Source organism: Pezoporus flaviventris, unplaced genomic scaffold, assembly GCF_033815535.1.
Source record: "Pezoporus flaviventris isolate CSIRO_AGI_PZ_B2104156 unplaced genomic scaffold, CSIRO_AGI_Pfla_v1 ptg000023l, whole genome shotgun sequence".
In the NCBI taxonomy this organism is placed as follows: Eukaryota; Metazoa; Chordata; class Aves; order Psittaciformes; family Psittacidae; genus Pezoporus; species Pezoporus flaviventris.
Genome location: NW_026892571.1, coordinates 12,670,477 through 12,689,172, shown reverse-complemented (window position 1 = coordinate 12,689,172; position 18,696 = coordinate 12,670,477). Strand labels below are relative to the sequence as shown.

Sequence of the window (18,696 nt, the reverse complement as noted above, 5' to 3'; positions counted from 1 at the left end):
TCTCAGCTTTCAGAACAGAGCAGCTTATTGCTGTAACAAAAATATTACGCTTCTGAAGCACCTCTTCTGCGTGATTGCCTTAAGGCTTAGGTGCTGCTTGAAGCAGTCTCCAAGTGCAAAGCCATCAGCTTTTCTGAAAGCTGCTGCTTAAAACATTTCTTTGCATTTGGTTACAAACCCCTGCTTGTTTGCATCTTGTAGCTTGTTTGCATAAGGGTTGTAGCATAATCTGTGGAAAGGGAATGGAGCTGGCTCTTTCTTACACTGTAGATGACTGTGCAAAGCACTGAACAGCAGAAACCTTCACTGTCTTTGGGTGAAGCCCCAGCTTGAGGGCTCACTGCTGCCTGTTAGCTAGGATAAGCTTTTGTGTTTGACTAAACAAAAACAGTAGGGGGAAAGTACCATATTCTCTATGCAGTTGTGTGCATTTACTTTATTTACCTTCTGTCAGAACCTGCTGTAAAGACTGATGGTTCTGAGCACAGAATTACAGCCCTGTGGTTGTATGGAGTCTGTCTTTCCCATCCCCTCCTGCAGATGCTGTATTATCACTTCACCGCTTGTATGCTACCATACCTGACTTGATAGATGTATTTAAAATACTTGCTGGCATTTCACGTGCCTGTTCTTCCAAAGCTTTGCTATGGAGATGAGCTTGAATATATCATTTGAATTCATCATAGCTTGCATTTTAGTTCTGGTCATTTCCACTTCAATTACATTTTCCCCATTACCAATCCTGCCTTCACTGCCATGGTCAACAGTAAGATGGACGGAGGTAATTATTTGTATTGAGGCACAAGTTTCTATGGGACTACACTCCAGTGCACTTGCATGAAGGACAACCTGTTAACACTGAAATGAAGTGGTTGCAAGCAGACTTAATAGAAGAGGAATAAATTTACGCACATAATTCAGCCTTGACCCTCATGAGTTCTCATTGCTTCATGTCCGCCTAGTACTGCTGCCCACCTCTTTCCTTTTTAAATGTGATCCAGTAACTAATAGTGAAATTATGGCAATCTGCTGTATGAAATTTTTGATTATTTGCATTTAATTAAAGGCTTCTCTTGAGAAAATGAAGAGCGGCTTAACCTCAGAGAAGCCTCTGCATCTCCAGTAATTGCTTCTAATTGAAGTCTTTAGAGACTTCCCACCCCACCACAGGAAAAGGAGAAAAAAAACAAACCTGGAAAGTTTACTCCCACGCACAGGGTCCCTGAAAGTTAGTTTATCATTATGCAATTAAGGTGACTGAGGGAGCTAGAATTAAAGTTTCATTACTCTGAAGCCTGGTTTGCGGTGTGTTTAGGAGAAGTCCAAGGGCAGAATCCATCCTCTCAAACTGGCCGGGCTGTCTGACAGTGTCCGTGCAGGAGGTGTAGGTGCATGTCTTGCTTAAGTCATAGAATCATAGGTCATAGTGCGGTTTGGGTTGGAAGGGACTTTAAAGATCATTTAGTTCCAATCCCGATGGTTTCATTTCCATCACACGTTTCTGGTTTTGTGCAGTTCTTGCTGAATTCCAGTGGTATTTTGGTTATTCCAGCAAAAAAAAAGAGGTATGTGAGGCTGAGCAGCAGTACTGCCTCTGGGGCTGAGAACAGACATCTCCATGTTACTCCCAACTGCACAGGGCTCCAAGGCCACAACTTAGTCTTTCTTGCTGCAATAAGTGGATCTTTCTCATGCCAGCACCTTGCTCTGTTAATCCTGGTGTGTGTCCCTAAAGCAGGCATGGCATTTTATAAACCACCCATCTGGGGCATGGGTGTTGGGAATCAGTCCGGCTCTGGTCACCAAGGTGCTGTGGTGCATCAGGCACAGAGAGGTGAGCTATGGCTGGATGGGTCTGATGGGAGCCTGCGGTTCTGGGTCTAGGGAGGAGCACAGCACCTCATGTTAAAGCCACCACCTCAGGCTCAAGCATACGGCACTTCAGTTACACATTCTTCCTAATTACAACTATCAGCGTTTCTGTGCCGATCCTGGCAGCACAGTCGCGCTGATTGCACCCTTCGGCTCTATTAAAATCCCTCCTCGTGTTACGGATCTGAAAAGAGGCATGACAGAAATTCAAGTGTGCATGTTGTAGCAACAGATATGGCCATTTTCTACTGTTTATTCTCTCCACTGAAGACAGCGAGGTTGAAAAACACAAGAGCATTCTGCTTTCTTGTGTTCTTGCATTGTTTGCTAATGCCTTGTTTCACACAAGTCAGCAGGAATGTGCATGTGATTTCTGCTTTTTATTATCCTGAAGGTTCTCTGTAATGTGTGCTGAAACACATAAAATGTCTAGATAGACTAAAATCTTTCAGAGTGACCTCTTGGAGGGCTACCAGTGAAATATTGGAAATGGAAATGTCATTGTTTGTCAGCAGTAGATTTGTCATATTTTTTGGAGTTGCGGCTACAGTTGAATACATAAAAACATGTGTAACCTGCCTCTGTTGTTTCTTAGCAAGCAAATATGCTTGGCAAACTGGAACTTTTCATTTTAGAAAAATGAAAAAGTGCTTTATTTCTCCAGGCAGAGCCCTGAAATACTTTTATTTCGTGTAGGTGCAAGTCATATAGACGTGTGTAGGTGCTGATTTTGATTCAGGTTATTTAGGAAGGTGGTATTATTTCTGACAACAAATATTTAATCTTTCAATACAAGACATTAAAGAATTTGGTTCTAGGAAACTAGGAAATTAAATGCCTTTTACAGTCTTTATTTCCTTTGCATACTAGAAAGGCAGTTGCTGCTAATTGCATATTTGTACACACCAACCACTTCTGAATTCAGCAGTTACTTACAGAGAGACAGCATCAATAGAGACTGATAGAAGGTTTGCAGCAAAGCCTTGAGCCTTGTGAAGGTGAGGAACTTCAGCCTGAGCAGCTGATGGCTGGGTTGTATAAAGATTGAGTGAATCCCAGCACTGCTGCTGTGGTTTTACAGAAAACTGCATTGTCTAGAAGGGAGAACACTCCAGTTGACCAGCAGGTATAGGTTATAGGGCAAATTTCATCTTTATTTGAAGTTGCATGTCAAGATTGATTGACCAAAGATACTTGGTTTTGTTAATACTATAAAGGATTCAGTCTTGTACGTTGCCCAAGAAAAACCCTGTATGTTAGAAGGCAGATGTGTTTAATTCCTTTATTCTTCCCAGTGGAGCTACGTTTGCTGCCATTACACCTTTCTTCTAATAGGAAGCTTTTCTGCAGAGCAGTTTGCCTTGTCAGTCCTTTCGTCTTTAAGCTGAGAATGAGGAGTTTTTACATATTCAAGGCTAAAATAAATATTTCTCTGTATGGAGAGACTAAGGTCAGTAAAGACCCTGTTGTGCTTGTGCTGATGGGAGCCCTGTGAAGTGGGGATGGAGGCTGGGGCTGGGAAGGTAGTTAATTCCGTTTTGCTTGTAGGGTATGCTAAATAAACCCAGAGTAGCCAGTCACTTGATGCATGACTTGGTTCTCCTCTTACGGGGGTGTAGGTGCATGGCGTCTCTGAGTTTACACAGGTATCAATAAGAGAAGAATAGGTTGGCAGCATACAGCTCCAGAAGACAGGCTGCAAAGGAAAAGATTGTTAAGATTTGTAATGTAGGCAATATCTGTGCAATTGAAAAGAAAAGCGTGTCCTGGATTTGTTGATTTATTTTACTTTTGGTGGTGGCGGTGTCATCTGCCCCCATAGAGAATAAAAGAGACTGTTGCTTTGGGTTGGTAGCAATCTATAGGGTCACATGTTAAATGGATTTCATTCACCTATGAAGTTTGTCAGTTTAAAACAAATACATAGATGCTGTGAGAATTTGTGCAGTACAAAACAGAGACAATGTCCAAGAGAGCTCTGTGGACAGAAATCTCTGGAAACAACTACAAATTTGTGCTCCTTCTTACAGAAGGAGGCTCACAGCTTTGGAAACATGGCACAGGAGCCTGGAAATGGTGGACAATTATACGTGAACCCTGGTAAATGAGAGTAAACTAATCTGTTGTACTCATTTCTTACCTTACTTTTCTTCATTGCATGTTTTCCTGTTTTTAAAATTAATCCTTTCAATAAGAAATGTGAAGTTAAATGACTACATTAACTGCTTAGTCACAGTTATCACTGGTGTTAACATTGGATGAGCTGACTGAAATGCTTACTGGAAACGAGTGTAGAGAGATGATGTGATTCATGGTGGGGAAATGACCACCATTCATCCAAAATGTTTTCAGTAGCAGCACTGGGAAGGGAATACACTGGTGCAATCTGTAGTTCTTGTTTTTGTTTTAAAGGTCTCTAATGAGCCATGTGTGCAATGCATTTCACCCTGGGAAATCCCACTGAAATCTGGCACTTGGATTTCATTTCTTGTGCTGCTATATTTAGAGCAGAAAGCAGATCTCCCAGCGTGATTCCTTCTGGCTTATAGGAGCCCTGTGAATTGTCTCAGTAATATACACTAATCGGTTACCAAAGCTGCCAGCCCCCCATGGAAATGCTTTATAACAATAAAGATTGGAAGCAGAGCAGTTGCTTGTACTTTCAGGCTGCAGTCATGAAGCAGTAGCCAGTTGTGTCTGCTGTGGGGATGAGGGACAGATGACCTCAGTGGATATGGTGTGGTCTTTGTGACTGTGGCCTGTTGCTCAATCACTCTTTTTCTGTGCCTCCTTTTTTTATCCTATGGGTAAGGGGTCCCATTTCCAGTGAGTTTTAAGGAGTAAATTAGAGTTTTTAAAGATTTGTTGTCTCAGAGCATGCACATTCCTTTCCTCACTGTCCATCCATGTTCACTAGTAAAAGTAACAGGCAGTCTGATGTAGTTATTTTTAATAAGTTCCCATCTTTCTTGACCTTGGTTCCATTGGAAATCATTCACATCCATGCTAAGTCAGGCATTCAACATCATCTTGTTATAATCAAAGGAACAAACCTCTCTTTTCAATATAGTATTTTTCCTGTGCTGACACCTTCAAGCCCAGCTGTACCGATTTCTGCAGCTGAAGTGCCAGGGTGGTCCATGCCTTGTGCTAAAGGAATGTGGTGGCATGGTTACTTTTAACTTATGGAAGGGGGAGGGAGGTAATACACATCGGTATTTGCAGTGTAACGTGAGAATATGGCATCTTTATATTCTAGTATTTTGAGATGTGTTTCAGGTATTTCATACGCTTTCCATACTTGTGTGTGTAGGAAAAGAATCTTTAAAACTTAGGAGCAGCGAAATCAGTACAGCTCTGTAGAAATTACTTTCAAAATCTACTAAATTAAGCAGAGAACATGTCCATCCTGGCAGCTTTTTGTTATCTTTCACAGTTCTTTGATAGGGATGTAATTTTCTGTAATCACTCAGAAAGATGGCTGGATATTTTTTCTATTAAATTCTGAAGGACTTAAACCTTTTCTGGCTTACCTTTGCTATTTTTCATGTTTATATACAACAGTATAATACATCAGCATTTTTATATGTTTCCCATATAAAAATGAGCCATGCTTATAGAGGCTGTCAGACTTTCTATTCCACAGAATAACTGGAGCATCACTGTGAGTTGACACCAGCCTAAAATTCACATATAGATGCCAAAATGTCTTATTTTATGGCCCTGTTGCTATTTAATAGCCAAGCTGTGCCCTTTTCTTAATTTACTGTCACTATCCAGAAGTACATTAGTGCTGGGGGATGCTGCTTGCAGAGATCCCAGGGTAGCTCTGCAGCTTTCATGGGTGCCCTGAAGTCAGCAAAGCTGCGTGTTGGCTAAGGAGGTGGCCACGCTATGATAATTAAGTGGCAAGTTAGGAATAGTAGGGAGACCAGTCTACAGTGCTTTAACCTTTTTTCAGCAGGTTTCTTCTACCAGCGACTGGAATATAAAATGATTACTTTTTGCTCTCTCCTCTGTGTTTAGCCTCAGGAGGTTTCTGATAGGTTTTGGCCGTTAAAGACAGCAGTAAATGCCTAGCAGGAAGCTAGCTGGCATTTATAACCTTAAGCTACTTAGGAAATCAGAAAAGGTGAATGGATTTTTATTATTTTATTTTATTTTAAAGAGAAGAGCTACAATAGCGAAAGGCGCTGCCTGCTTTGCAGGTGGATTCCACTCAGGATGATAAATTATGTCTGAACTGAACCAAAATGTTCCTAATGGCCCTAGTCAAAAGGCCTATTACAGGATGTCTAACTCACTTAAATTCCTTTCTGCTTTAAATCGTTAATGATTAAGTATTTTACGGCTAAAGGGATATGCTCTTAAAGGGCACTTTGCTTTAAGGTTAGCCAAACTTAAAAATGAGCACCTGAACTGAGGTATACCGACTCGCTCGAGTGACCTTCTTCTGGTGATGGAATCAGGATATTGTCTCTATGGGTAGCTGATTTTGTGAAGATAGTTACAGAGCAGAAAGAAGGTTTATGAGAGAGGAAGCAGAGGAACATTTTGGAGCAGAGAGAAACAGCAGCTTTGGTTTGCCCTGGTGGTTTTTAAATCACACTTTTGATATAGCAGAAATAAAGACTTTTTTGTCTTTCATTATATTTGGAGAAGTTAACTATATGATGACATAAAGGAGGTTTTCCCAAAAGAACAGCTGGTACATTGTAAGTCACCAGCCCTGTATTGGCTTATGCAGTTACTTGCTTTAAATCATGGTTTTGTAGCAATGAAGGTGCTAAATCTGTCTAGTAGTCGCAAAGATTTAGACTCCCATCCAGTGTGCTGCTGCCTGGCCAGCTGCTGACCAGGCATGCCTCATTATTGTCTGTAAGGGTGTGAAAATATGTAGTAGATACGTGTTGAGCATCGTCAGCTATAGGAACTTCTCAATTTCTTAGATTTTTAATACCTCCTGAAAGTGAATCACAGAAAATTCCAAGTCACTTCACATAGCACTGATACTTAAGTACTACTATATACTATTCACATAGAATTGCGTACTCACAGCAGCCGTGCATATGTGAATATTAATGCATGCAGGTCCAGTTTTCCTCCCATTAGACTCAAGGATGAGTTTATTGGACTTGAAGTTTATCTTCTAATCCTTTTCCCATGAGTGTCATCAGTCTGCTGATTCAGCAATTACTCTCATCTGCCTTCAGTCAGGGCATTGATTCAGGGCCAGCAAGCAGCACACACAGGAGGGGATACTGACCATAAATACCAGGTCTGGCCCCATAAACATATGTGCATGCCTAATATATGCACATAGGAGTGGGTAAGCTTGCAGAGAAAGCTGAAAGAGCATGTTTTCCAAAGTATCTACATTGCTCTTTATGTTGTGTGGACAGCTTCCAAGCATCTAGGACTGCAACACTGCCATCTTTCGTCATTTTTCATGCAGAATAAAGGGTGTATGCCTTATAAATTTCAAAATACCCATTTTCTTTTTGTTTCTCCCCTCCTGATGGTGCAGATCCCCACTGGGGATTTTAAGCAAGCATTGTTCCCAGCTTGTTTGGGATGCTGTTAATGTGAATTCCTGGCCCAGTGCACTGCAAACGTCTGGCTCCTTCAGAATATTTCTGTTCCCCACTGTGTTGCTTCCCCTTTGATATCTGATGAATCAGCAGGTCTTTAATTGCTGTTCCTCTTAGCCAGGAGGGCTCTCGTTCAATATGTTAAATATTTGATTGCCTCAGCTTTCCAGATAGAGCAGGGCAGATAGATACAGTGGGATGTAAGTGACTCCTGACGCCAAACCTGTTGCCCTTCCAGATGGCGAGCTTGGGAGCTCAGCCTGAGCTTATGTCTGGGAAGCATCGCCTGGAGCCCAGATGGGATACAGGGAGCGAGGCTCAGGCTTCTGGGAGGCAGTTTTAACTAGCAGCATCCGTTCTCAAGAAGACTTGGTGCAGGAGGGTCTAGAGTTGCCTGGGAGGCCCATGCGTGGCCAGGAGGCGAGTGTGGCAGTGTGCTCTGCTCTGGCTGCTAACGGGACTCCTTTTTGTTGTTTTCTTAAAGAAGCAATGTAGACGTAGTCACTGGGGTACTTCTGTGCTTGGTGGATTATGGAGTGTGCCTTCAGGGACTCAGTGAGATGAGGTATTATAGCCAATAAAATTACCTTCTGGTAACTTTCCTGAGTATTATGCATGCATTTCATAGTCAGTGAGCTGAAGTAAGGGCATTTTTTATAGCACTTTCCAAGTATTTTAAAAGTGTGTGCTGTACAGGGACAATCTCTTGTGTCTTTCATAAGAAAGCCCAGCTTCCAGATAAGGCTGTTACTGGCCCCACCACTGGGCAGAGTTGGTTCTTTATCCATGCAAGTGGCTCCTTGAGAGGAGAAATCCAGTTCAGCATTCACAGATATTCACTGTGTGCTCACAGAAAGCTGGGACTTGCTGTTTGTCACTGCCTGTGTGCTTTGGGAAGGTATCTCTCCACATGATGCTGTGTAGGAGCGTGCAGACTCTCACATCACAGCAAAGCATGAGCAGTCCTGAGGATCATCAGCAACGCAGGTTTGAGGCAGTAGCTGCAATGCAGACTGTGGAGGAGAATATCCCCAGTGTACCTCTGCATCTGCCTCTGGGCTTCATATTCCTCTGAAGTCACTGCCTCTGCATTTCGAATGGAGAATGGAGTCATGTTTGGAGTAGTGTGTAGAAGAACAGTGAGAAGTTCAGAGCATACACATTCAGTCCCTTCGCTTGTGGGTGGCACTGGAGAGAAGAAAGAGCTCGATCAGAGTAATGGGGAGAGGAAGAGCCCTACAGCCTCGCTTTGTTAATCTTATTAGCCTGGTCCTAATGTAAGAGAAGCTTCTGCAATGCACACACTCAAGCAGTGGGATGAAAAAAATTGCAGAAGTTTCCCCCCCACCAAGTCAAAGGAGAAGCAGTCTCACTCCCACTGAAGGGATGAAATAAATGTAGCTGCTACTAGAGCAGAGCAGTGAACATCAGAATCATCATTTCGGAGAACAGACCTCTTAAACGGGCCTTTAGATTAAGAAAAATAGGTGCAGAGTAAAATTCTATCCCGAAGCAAACTTGGCAGTGCTGCAGCAGTGAGATGGAGAAGCCCTATGAATAGATAAGTGAAGTTTTCCCACATTATTCAGTGTTCCCACTTGCTGAACAAGCGGAGCAGAAAGTTCTCAGTGGATGAGGAATGGGACAGAACAGTCCATCCACGTGGAGCCTTGACTTCTGCCAGGCTGTTAATATCAGGGATGTTTATGACCTTCCAGTCAAGCAAGGGAGAATAACTCATCGGCAGTCAGGTTCAATGCAGCTAATGTTTCCAAGATTAAATGCCACTTGCAGACCAGATCCGATTGCCAATTTTATGGTGAACCTATTCTGTCATTGCAGTTTTCAGTGTTCGAGCCACGCAGGTTTTGAGCTCCCTGGCATTATGGTGCTATATGCAAAGAGAAAGCTGGCTAGAAATGTGGGAAAGCTTGAAAGTCTTCTTTGTTCAGAAACAATGCTGATGGCTCCTGCTACAATGCCTTGGGAGAGCCAACCATTTCAGTATCTGGATTCAGCAGGTGCCCTTGATGTGAGACAGTTTCCCTTGTGTCCCTTCAGCCACAATCAGTTCTTACGAGCATAAACCCCGTGGTCCTACCTGGACTATGTTACATGACTGGTGGGGCAGATGATTAGTGACCTACATGGTCTTCAGGGACCATGTTGTTTCCCTGTGGCACTGTAAGGTTTTATCTATTTGTGTTTGTTTGCCGCTTACAGACGTGGCCAGTTATCTTCATTAATGGAAACCAGTTGATAGTCCAGTCCTATTCAGGGTATTTGAGCACACAGGAAAGGCATATTGACTGCCAGCTTTAAGCACAGGCCAAAGCTACAAAGCTTTTACAGCAGTAATACACCCTGTGGTCTAGATTGGAAAATCAGAGAAAGAATTTGCGACTTTACACAAATATCTTGGCTCTCTAAAGTGGATTTGTAATGGAGGTGGGCTTCCAGTCACCTACTCAGTGCCTGTGTCAGGGAAGATTTCTGTAGAGCCAGTTTACCTGTCTCCTGTTGATAAAAATAATTGGAATTATTGGACCTTCAAAGCCGTGGAGAAAGTAATGGATGACCAGCTGCACTTCAAATGAAAAAGTAATCTGTGGAATAATTACTGCCAGTCAACACAAGCCCAGCTGTGAAATACTAATGGGTTGCTCGATCAGTCCATACAGAGCTCTCAATCATCCTCATGGAGAACAGCACAAACCCAGCAAATGGCAGAGGATTTGTAGTCAGCCACGTTATTGACAGGGGCAGAATAAGATGTTCTAATGTGGTATTTGCTATAAGCAGGTAACAGTTATTGGGTCCTAATGGAAAACTTTTCTTAATATTTGTAAGCTCAGAGGTGATCTGTTTTATGTCTCTCCAAGCACCCATGATCTCACAGTGGACAAGCAGCAGCAGCCTTGTGCTCTGCAGATCTATGCATAGCACTGCTGTGAAACTCAGCAGCGTGTGACAGTCTTGGAGAAAAAAAATAACTGAACAGAGGGGTTTCTATATTTAACACTAACCCGTGTGCCTTCGAGCTCGGAAATACTGACAAGAAGTGAGCTGCCACCCTGATCCAGCAAAGGACTGCATTTCAGGCGTGTGAACAGTCCTGGTTGCTTCAGAGAGACTTTGCATAAGCTTAAGCACTTTGTGAGATTGAAGTCTACTGAGTAGGAGTTCATAAATAAAAAGGGAAGGCTCTGCACTAGATTTCTCTTCCGAAGCCCTTGAACTTCAGGGAAGTTCTGCTTCAAAAAGGGGAGCCAACCAGGGAACGAACATAGGCTGCTTTGATTAGAAATGCTGCAGTTTTGATTGTGCCGTGAGATATGGGCCTCGTGCTGCATTTGTTAATGGGAATGATTGTTTGGTGTCTGTTCTCTGTCTACCTCCTCCTGGTTGCAGCATATCTATGCATCTCAGTCTCCATCCTCCCACATTGCGTAGATGTGGGAACAGGACGGTGCCAAACCTCAGAGGAAAGTCTGGTTTGTGTCTGAAGGCAGTTTCAGCTTTGTGATTAGGCTCTGCTTCCCTGTATGTTGCAGAAGAGGAGACAAATAAATCTGAGCATGAAACAGATCCACAGCTGATTTAGAGGGTGTGAGGGAAAGCTGTTCATGATTTTATGTGAAGTAGCAAATGGAGGAAGTGGACCAAAACCAGGATATGTCCTCCTTTGTTTCTGTCTGTCCTATAGTGAGAGAGAAAACATCCTCTGTGTAAGGAGAAGCACTGTGACTGATTGGCCTTAATGGGTTTTGTGGGCACAGATGGTTCTTTCTTCAGAGCGTGCTAGAGTAGGATGTAGATCTATAATAATTGAACACTGAGCAGAGAGAGACACACAGGAAAGTATCAAAACCTGTCTGTGTCCCCAAGATGGGTGTAGGGAGCTGTTTCTGTTCTCAATCTGTTTTGATGTTAAATTGCAAGAAGGAGGGGAGTTCCTTGGTGTCCTCTGAAAAGCCAAGAGAGAGAACTAGAATCGTTCAGAAAATAACTTGGTGCATTTAAATGATGCTTCTGCACTGAAAGGCACTTGGAGCCACCTAACTTGAGCACATAAGTTAGGTCCTAAATTTAGTTTGTCTGAATATTCCCAATTCATCAACTTCAGAAACTTCTTTTTAAAACTAGGAAATTCTAAGCTCAAACCTGACAGTTTTCACTGCAAGATTTGAGGAATTTGGATCTCTGTAGTCACCCTGTACAAATTTGAATGTGGATGGTTTTTGACTCCCTGAGAAGCAAGTTGCCCAGCCATCACACTGGATAGTGCTGGGGTTCCCTTTCTTCCTGCGGCTCTACAGCTGGCCTTCTGTGCAACCTTTATTATTAGGTTTATAATTATTACGTGTATCTGCATCTATATATATCTCAGGAAACCTAGGCTCAGATTTCCATATTAACCAATAGACTCCAACCTCAACAGCCCATATAATTGACTATGGAGCAAGTGGTACAGTGCAGGTAACTTTGCTCTTCTGAGCAACATGGGCTAGAGGAGTAGAGTCTTCCAGCATCTGCAGGCAATGCCAGAAAGCCTGTTGAGCACATATTTGAGATGACTGCTCTAGGTATTATTGCATTATAAATAGCAGCTAATAATAGTAGCATAACAGCAAGGTTCTCAGCTGATGTAAATTGGAAACTGTAATTCCGTAGAAGTTAATGGAGCTCAACTGATTTACACTAGTTGGCTGTCTGGCCCCTAGCAAATGATTCTAAATCTGATAAAATTAAATGAGATTCAAAGCTCCCTCCTCACATTAGAGAATATTAAACCCTATCTCTGCTGTCAGACTTCTTGCATGACTCTCAGGCTTTGTAGCTGGGGCTTTAAGATCCTGTTTTAAGTTCTTGATTTTATTATTTGATATTTTTTTCACTTCTCTCTCTTTTATTTTGTTTAGTTAGTAAAATCTTTACTTCCCCAAAAGGAAAATTAGAAAAATCACCCATTTTAATGGATCATTAGGTGCTATTTGTTAGTATTCACAAGCTGTTGGCAGAGATCTTAAAGCCATTGAGATCTGTGCCCTTTAATTTCAGATCAAAATGAAAATAGACATTGAAAACATCTGTTTGGCATCCATGCTGGAGAGGTCTGTGGCCTCAGTGTTTTTCCCTTGTTCTCAGTAAAGCACTGTAAATTTTATTTCATATGACTGCCTCCAGCCTATAAATTAAAAAAGGCAGGTCTTCAAACCTGGTGAATTTAAAAACTAAGTATTGAATTAGTTTATATGGTCTTTTTACTGTTGCTCAGCTTGGATGTATTACAGGCTGCGGGCTGATGTGTGGAGGCACTTAGCGCCATGGTTTAGTGGTAGACTTGGCAGTCCTGGGGTAAAGGTTGGACTTGATCTTAAAGGACTGTTCCAGCCTGATTGATTCTATGGATCAGCAAGGCAGCTGGTCCTAGGGTAGGTTATACAGCAGTCAGAAGCGACGAGCAGCTTTAGGAGAGGTTTATCCTTTGAAGATTTCTTGCTTGTCTCTCATCTACTGGCATAAATGCAGGAATCGTTCCCTCTCTCAGTTCTGTCGCCAAGATCCAGACTGGCTTAAACACTTTTAATAGCAGGTTTTAGACATGCAGATGGGTTTGACAGAACTGGGTCGCGGGATGGTGGGGTGCGCTGTGCCCTGCAGGGGGTGGACCAGGGAGCGGCTCACTGTGGGTGTAAGTGAGGTGATGACTTTGCTTTGTGCAGAACAGCACATCCGACCACAGCGTCTGTTCAGGGGAAATTTAGATTTGCTGGCTTGGAAACAAACCTGATCTAGTGATTGCCCCTGAGTCATTGGTGCGCTCTTGCCTGAGAGCCTGAATCGGAACAAAGTCACTTGAAATGAGAAAGTTTCAATGCGAAAATCTCCTGAGAATTAGGGCAACTGGAAACAGCCACAGGCAGGATCTCTAAACAAGTCCCAGCACTGAGACTACTCAAATGAGTAGAAGGCACCTCTCACTCCAGGCCATGCTGCTATGAATAGTTTTGGGTGATTTCCACAGATGATGTGAGATAAAATAGTAGAAGTTTGTTTGAGAACAAGTGTAAAGCTCAAACAATACATTTGTTTTCTTTACTACATTGGTCATGCTGAAGTCTTCACTAGAGCAGAAGGTAAATGAAATTATCAAGATCATCTCTGCTAAATAGAAGTAAAAATATATTTAAAAATTCATGGCACAGACCTACAGTTGCTCATAAAACCTATGTTTGTTGTAGGAAACTAGCATTAAAAGGTGCATCTATCCTGTTTGAGTTAGGCTTTGGCGCATTTCTTTTTATCTGAAGACTTTCTCCATGAATTCATCTCACCAGTCAGTCTCTTGTACAGGCAGCTTCCCATTTTGTCATTTCTGCTTGATTCATTCATAAAGGTGAAATCTCAGGGTAGACTTGAAAGAATAAAGCATATCCTGATTCACATATATTTTTCCAGTTTCTAGTAGTGAGCTCAGAAAATCTACATGCTTTGAAAATACAGAGTATTGGATATCCCAAGGCATGAAAACATCCCTTGTGCATCTTGCTGTAAATCAGCTTTGGCATCCCTGTGCTGGCGTGCCTCCTTCACGGGATGGAGCACACTCCATGCTCTTGGGTCCATGCAGCAGTTGCAGGATGGGCCATATTCTTCTTAATGTTGTAGTTTGATGGTGAGCAAAGTTCATAATTGCTGCAAGTAAGCTTAGAGTAAATTTAAATAAAATACAAATAAATATCCAGGAAAATGCAATGTCCAAGCCTAAAGGAAAATGAACCCTGCACAGGTCCCTAGAAATACGCGCTACTGTTTTTTGTAAGACTTAAGTGAAAATGCAGCAGCCCTTTGTGCTAAGATCGTTGAATTACTTTGTGTGAATAAGGGTAACAAGATTTGGATAACACTAGAAGGGAGATGGGGAAATTAATTTTCTTGGTGTGCTGCCTGTAACTTTCAAACAATTCTGGGAGACTCCCGATAAGGGCCGATGAGACTTGTTCTGGGAACAAAATGATGTTAACCAATCTGCGAGTAAACTCTGGCTCGGCACTCCACTTGTCATTATTCAATCTGTCCTGACGAATAACACAGATAAAAGGATACTCTAGTCCCATGATGCAGAGGACTGATACGCGCAGTGAATCATAATCAAGCCAGGGACTCATTTTTTCTTTTATTATTTTATTTTTCAGGTAAGAGCAGCAGTTACCAGCTTTTAAATGGCATCATAAATTATTTGTTCTCTTTTGGCAAAGATGCTTACTTGCATCTTATAATGGAAATCATCTGGGCTTTTGAGAAAGTATTTAAGACTCATTTTAGCATGCACTGTTATTTTTATTTTAGCCAAGCTCTGGGCCAAGTGTAATTTTCTCGATGTTAATTAGTCTAGAGCTGTGAAATGGGCTTACAGAGCCAAACTGCATTTGTGCTGTATTACCCAGGTTTTAAAAATGAATTTAGAAATCCCCAAATCTCCTGTACTTCAGATCAGTGCAAGTCCAAAGTTGTCCTTTCTGATACCATTCCTTAGTTAGACATTGCCTCTACTTACTGTATACACTTTAAGAGATACTTTATTTTTAAACCTGTGTATAATAAAGGTATTACAAGGAATGCTTTTAGGACTTGTAATGCATCTCCAAAGACAGGAGAAACACATTTCCTCGTATTCCAACTGCAATACAGGGGCTCCTCTGCCATCTTCTTGAAGGAAAGGAGTAAGAAGAGGAATCAAAGCACAGCCCCTAAAAATCTGAGTAAATTTTCTTAAATCTGTTTCTGAGTAAGTTTTCATGGAGCATCAGTTAACTGTGCAGCCTCCATGAACAGGCAGCGTTTGGCATCCTTATGTGCTGGGTGGTGTCCACCAGCATAGATTCAGTCATCAGCTCTTGCTGCTCCCTTCTCTCAAGCCACTGCCTTGAGCCCTGTTGTGCAGCCCTCAGCTCTTCTGAGCTGATCCTAGAGAAATAAGATACTCCATTAATGCACACATTGAGGAAGACATTGCCTTCTTTTTCCTGTGATAGACAAATTGTATATTAATTTGTCTAGACCAAAGACATAAATATTTGATTTCCATGGAGTCACCGCATTAACAAAAAGTATGCAGAGTTCACTTTTGTTTCATTAGTTGAAATAAGCTGAGGCAATTTTAGTTCATAAACACGGGTTTTGATTCTATTGGCACAGCTTTAAAATCCATTTAAAATCTTGTTACTTGAGGTCTGTAAACAAAATACAGTTCTTCTATCTAATTTGTGTTGTCAAGAGCAAAGCAATTTACATAAGAGGTTTGATAGACTATCAGGAGCAGCTATACTTTCAGAGAGAAAAGCCTATTAGATCTTAATCCATCTGATAAGCATATTACTTCCACCAAAGCCGAACTGCTTTCGTATTCAGTATAAATAATTCCATTTAGTGTAATTGATTATTTTACAGCAGGAATCAAGATAGATATTGTTGGAGAAGAATCAGCCTATTAGTCATGTTTTGGAGGTTGTTCTGGAGAAGACGGATTTCGATAAGCTCAAGCTAGTCTGAGCGATTTGCAGAGCAGATCACTAGCCAAGCTGTCATTGTGCAGCTTCTGTTAGCTCTCAAATATTGTCTGAGCTATTATAGTTTGGTACAAGATAATAGCAGGAGCTATGCGCAGGAAACTTCAGAGCAATGTAGCGAGATCTCATCATGTCTTGGTCTGGAACTGTGTTATACCTTTGGAAATTCTTAGGCAATCAATGCAGGAAGGCTGCAGAAGGCAGTGTTCATTCTGTTTCTGCAAAAGCATGGTTTATAGGTGCTGCAGATTCCAGAATATGTCAGGAATATTTGGTCCCTAGTCTGGGGATACTTAGTGAGTACTGGGGATACTGGGTGGATACTCCAGAAGCTTGCTGCTCACCTGCGGTAAGGCTTGATGCCTCAACAGTGCTTTGTGGCGAGCTGTCCAGATGTGGGTTGAAATGGCCTTACTGCAGTGCTTTATTTTAGTGTAGGTTTTGTCTGTTTTGTCTTGCTCTGTCCTCCTTGTCCCTGCTTTCTTCTTTTTTTAACTCCCTTGCCAATGTATTACTTTTTTTTCTGGCTGCATGATGGCACATCCCCCTTTTGGTTATTGCATTCCCGCAGGAAATGGAATCACACAGTTCTGACTGAAACGTGTTACTGCCAGAGAGCACGAAGCTGTGTTTGTGTGTGAGGGCTTCTAAAGCTTCTGTTTAAAAGAGCAGGCTGTGTTTAAGCATACGTATAATCCATGTGTGGTGACATTTCAAGGTTATGGAAATCCAGAATTGGTTTTCACACTTAAAATTTAAACTTCAGCAATGGGAACAACTGTTGTCTTCATCATGGTGGGCTGCCGCAGCAGGGTAATACACCTTGCTCAGAAATTAATTGGAAAGGGTGGTTCCTTGAGGGAATGCTAAATTTGTTCTTTAATTGTAGTATAAATATGTCATTGCTTTTCTAACTCAAGTTATATATGCATGGAAGGTTGCAGGGTGCCAAAGGGCCTGCCATCACAAGATATCGCCTCTCAAAGCAGCCCTGAAATATAGATGTAGCCTGCTGAAGTTGTGAAAGCTGTTTACTAACTCTCTCTAAGCAGTGGTGAATTAGAATCTGATGCATAGTATTTCTTTATAGAAGTAGGGGGGGTTTATTTGCATTAACTCCAAATGGCTTCCAGAGCAGAATGAAAAGAAATGTTATAGTTCATTATGAGATAAGGAAAGGAAAAGAACATAATGGGGTTGAAGGATTTGAAGCAGGATTTTTTTTCTTTTTCATGGTAGGGATTGTGCTGCCCACAGGCTAAGCAGTGCTTGAGACTGATGTTTGTACCTCAGCTAGGTTCAGTTATTGAACAGACATTGAATGAGCTTTCCCTTGAACTGTGGCAGCAAATCAGGCCCTTCTAATGAGAAAAAAAAAGAAGAGGTTTTGGAGAAATAGTCCCAAGTGACATTTGAAAATACTCATCTGAACACTAATCAGGGGCTGTCTCACAAGCAGGCCATGGGCTCTTTGCGGAACATCTTGTCACACAGTGAGCTGCAGAACATGTTTTGCCAATCATGGCATACACTGAATTGTGGAAAGCTGGGCTTTGGTTAGGGCTGTGGGTTATTCTCCACCAAAGCACAGCCAAATTGTGGTGCTGCTTCCCATGCCCAAACCTGAGATGTCAGCGTGAATCTCATTGCTGAATTGGTTCTACTCTTCCTTCTGCTGTGTCTGAAATCCGTTTCTTTCTGTGTTTTGTGAACAGAGTAAGTAAAACAATTAGGTATGAGAAAGATGTATGAGTTCAGATCTTCAGCTAGTGAAATGGTTTGATGAATTTGCATCAGAAAAATGCTGCGATGAAGACACAGTCAAGACTTTTTTGAGAACCTCTTTTTTATATTACAGCCAAAACATGGACATTTATCTTACCAAAATTGCTGAGGAAGAAGATAAAATTAATCCGTGGGCAGTGCTGTGTATGTGTTATAGTCCCACGTAAGTCCAGCACTAGGTTTACATGTTCCTCAGATTTTGAACTGGGACTTTCAAAGGCAGGAACAAGTTTCTCTCCTTGGCATCCAAGCACGTAAACACAACAGCTCCAATTAGAGATGCAGCTGAGTACAGATATATGAATTTTGTTGTGTAATCCTTAAAACCAACTTCATGCAAGGATAATCTGATGTGGTGTCAGTCAGTGTAGTACCTGGCTGGTGACATCCCATAGAGATACAGGGACTCTTCCTTGGCAGGCTTTTGTGCTCTATCCCGCAGGGAAGGGCAAATGTGATAAAGTGAATCTGATAAGCAGTCACTGATTTATATCAACACATGGATGAATCTGATTGGGATGAATGAGGAATCAGAAATCAATTAATGATGGATTATTGTTTCAGATTCAAATTGATCGTAGATTTTGGCAGCCTTAAGAAATATTCTGCCAGGCTCAATGATTATGGTGTTAAAAACCAGGAGAGGATATGTATCCCTTAATTAGTCCTCCTCTTTTACTATAGCCTTAAATACCTGAAGTAGAAACAGGAGAACAAATCACACCTTTGCTATCTTGTGCCCATTTTCAGTTCTTAATTTAATTTTATTTTCAATCTTAATCACCTTTTCTTTCTCACTGCTTTTTAAAATGTGTGGTATGGGCTTGGATGTGGATCTTTCTCCTTTTGTACATGTGGTCGCTATGTTCATCTCC

At 41.8% G+C, this 18,696-nt stretch overlaps 1 protein-coding gene across 13 annotated transcripts in view; it reads left to right on the top strand.

The window, feature by feature from the left end:
* Positions 1-18,696, top strand: part of SGCD (sarcoglycan delta) — a 376,562-nt gene that overhangs the window by 260,905 nt on the left and 96,961 nt on the right. The window lies entirely within an intron of this gene.